The following is a 3,434-nucleotide window of genomic DNA, read 5'->3' as shown; positions in this document are numbered from 1 at the left end:
ATTTTAGCAGGATGTGGGCAGTTGGGTTCATCCATGTGGCGTGTTTTTGCAGGATGGTGTGGTGTTATGAATCGCTTACAGAAACGCTCCCTCTAAATTCACAAAATCTGAACAATATCTAACCTGCGTTTCACTGCGTTTTCAGTGCAGTATAATGTGTGTAGTGGGTGGGAGCCTCCAGTACACGGAGAACGGGTTCTACATGAGGTTTAACCCCACTGATCGAAACCACTCCCAGACAAATGAACCAAAGCTGCTATGGAGTCCGTGGAGACAGCCCTGGGAGTGCAGGCCTACGTGCATAACTCCAAACCCCCTCCCTGTTCTTCAGTCGGGTCTGATTAGAGGCCCCCCCGAGCCCATGGACCAGTCCGGCACCTCTGGACCTCTGGCAGTGACTCTGGGGTTTAGCGTGAAAGCATGAAGCCAAGATAAACACAGGGCCCAGAGTAGCCTGGGTGGCAGTGCACTTTAACACTGACCACACGTTCCCCTGGAGAACCCCCGCTGCTCCATTTATCTGCTTTACCCCCAACTGCCGAGCTCCCGCTAACAACACCCCCTCATCAATCAGTATCACTGCTCTGTAAGAGGCATTACTGAATTACTGTCATTTCACTCCACTGTTTAACGGTGATTACCTCATTAATGTGACTCATTATTCTCCCTGTGTCTTGTTGGAATTCTCTGTTCCACCTTAAGTGGCTCAGCTGTTTCATCGTTAAAGGTGGAACTGGGAATTCCAGTAAGAAGCTGATGATGAACTGAATGAAAATTGAAAGTGATTCTTGTTAAAGCACTGCATCTACAGCTTATAATAAACACGGAAGGGGGGGGGAGGTTATGCCCCGGACCTCTTGTCCTCAGACAGTGCCACTGACCTTTTGGTCTTAATTGCATTAAACCCCTAAACCACTGGATCAACACTGAGGCTCAGCTTTTGCTTGGGTTCCAAGGCGCCCCCTCTGGTGCAGTACTGGCCACCTGTGGAGGTTTGTGTGGAGTAAGTTCAACCATGGACATGGACATGGACATCACCACCTGTCCATGAAGCTCCAGTCAGGCAACAAACAGCGACCAAACACCACCCCCCCAGCCCAGGGGTGGGCAATGGAGGCCAGAGGTCAGATTTCCCTGCTCTGATCTCAGGAGTGCTTGAGCAGGAATTGCCCATTCCCGCCTTAACCCTACACTGATGTTCTGAAGGAGGCCTAGATTGATGCCGGGTCTTATCTGTAAATACTGTCAGTCTGGGACGATTGATCAGCATTCATTTCCCTGACTGTCCTCAGATGAAGCCTGACCTACTGACCTCCTTTCTGTCTCTTCTTCCTGAATCCTCTTTTCTATTTCAGAAGCTAAATAAAGAAGCTGCTGAGTTCTAAAGTGTTGACCTATGGTTTCAGCTGGTCATTAGAACCAGGCCCAGCAGACTCCTGAAACTGATCCGGAGAACTGAATGTATATGTAAATACTGAGCCGTGATTAAATGAGAGCTGTAACAGGGTTCCTGCGGTGCCAAGAGCGGTTCTGTCTGCTGGGTGCCAGTGCTCTCTGCATTAAGACGTCAGCTGTCAGTACAGGCTGAATCCGGTCCTAAATGAGGAGTAGCAGCACAGAACCAGATTAGTTCTCCCACCACAGACAATCTGCTCGTTCATGGAGCCGCTAAACTGAGCCTGAATAAAAACAGCTCTGTGTGATAACTGAATAATGAAGCACAGAGTACAGTACAGTAGAGTGTATACAGTAGAGTATAGTAGAGTACAGTAGTACAGTACAGTAGTACAGTGTATACAGTAGAGTATAGTAGAGTACAGTAGTACAGTAGTACAGTGTATACAGTAGAGTACAGTACAGTGTATACAGTAGAGTATAGTAGAGTACAGTAGTACAGTACAGTAGAGTACAGTAGTACAGTACAGTAGAGTACAGTACTGTAGAGTACAGTAGAGTAGAGTACAGTAGAGTACAGTACAGTAGAGTAGAGTATAGTAGAGTACAGTAGTACAGTAGTACAGTGTATACAGTAGAGTACAGTACAGTGTATACAGTAGAGTATAGTAGAGTACAGTAGTACAGTACAGTAGAGTACAGTAGTACAGTACAGTAGAGTACAGTACTGTAGAGTACAGTACAGTAGTACAGTGTATACAGTAGAGTACAGTACAGTGTATACAGTAGAATATAGTAGAGTACAGTAGTACAGTAAAGTAGTACAGTGTATACAGTAGAGTACAGTACAGTGTATACAGTAGAGTATAGTAGAGTACAGTAGTACAGTACAGTAGAGTAGAGTACAGTAGTACAGTAGAGTACAGTACAGTAGAGTATAGTACAGTAGAGTACAGTAGTACAGTGTATACAATAGAGTACAGTACAGTGTATTGTTACATTATCAACATTCAGTTAAAAATCATACATATGTATTATTAATAATTAACATCCATTTCTAAAGTTTGTCATAATTGTGAGATAATAAACAAACAGTGATTAATTTAGACTGTAATAAATAGAAACTGCAGATCACTTTGTACTTTTTTATTGATCTGTTTTTATTTTAAGCTTCCTATTTTGTAAAATATTAAACAGAAGCACAGAGAGGGTTATGATTATTAATTAAACATTAATGAGAAAATTGAGAACGGTTCACAACATAACCTCACTTAGAAAAGAAGTGAAATAAGTTCAGTATAGTTATATAGTTTATACATATAATATCATTCTAATATAATTAATAATCAGTGCTTCCCAGGTTTAGTCAAATGAAGTAATAACTGATAAACTGGTGAATTGTATGGATGAATTTAATAAAAGTGTTGTGTGATCTGTAAGGTGCTTGTGGATGGAAGGTGGATGGTAGGTGGGTGGTGGGTGGAGGGGTGGGTGGAGGGGTGTGGGGTGATGGTGTGTGATGTGATTTCCAGGTGCTGAGAGAAACTTAGTGGGTGATCGTGTTGCGACAGTGTCTGTCACCCCGCCCCCACTCCCACCTCGACACACACGCACACAAACACACACACCAAGGTCCATCTCAGCACAGAAGGAGACCACCAGGACCACCTACACACCTTTTGGCTTCTCCTGCCTGCTGAGTGTAAATACACACACCCCTCCCCACCCCAGCACTAACGCTCTGCCCATTTGGTGGAGCGGTCACATGACCTCACTCACTTTCATCAGCCCTTTAAAGTGATAGTTCTGTGAGACAGTCACTCACCGTCAACATCCATCAGTCAGACTTTACCTAAAAATAATCATCAGATTCTCACATAATTCAAATAATAATAATAATTAAAATATAATAAATACTAAACTGAATGATTAAAAAACAGGATTTGGGTTCTGACAGAACTATCGCTTTAATGTCACACAGGAATCACTTTCCCCCAGACAGTAGGTGACTGGGCCGAGGGTCTGCCACACAGGATGCT

Source organism: Salminus brasiliensis, chromosome 5, assembly GCF_030463535.1.
Source record: "Salminus brasiliensis chromosome 5, fSalBra1.hap2, whole genome shotgun sequence".
Lineage (NCBI taxonomy): Eukaryota > Metazoa > Chordata > Actinopteri > Characiformes > Bryconidae > Salminus > Salminus brasiliensis.
The sequence above is the reverse complement of the archived record's forward strand: the minus strand, read 5'-3'. Positions refer to the sequence as shown.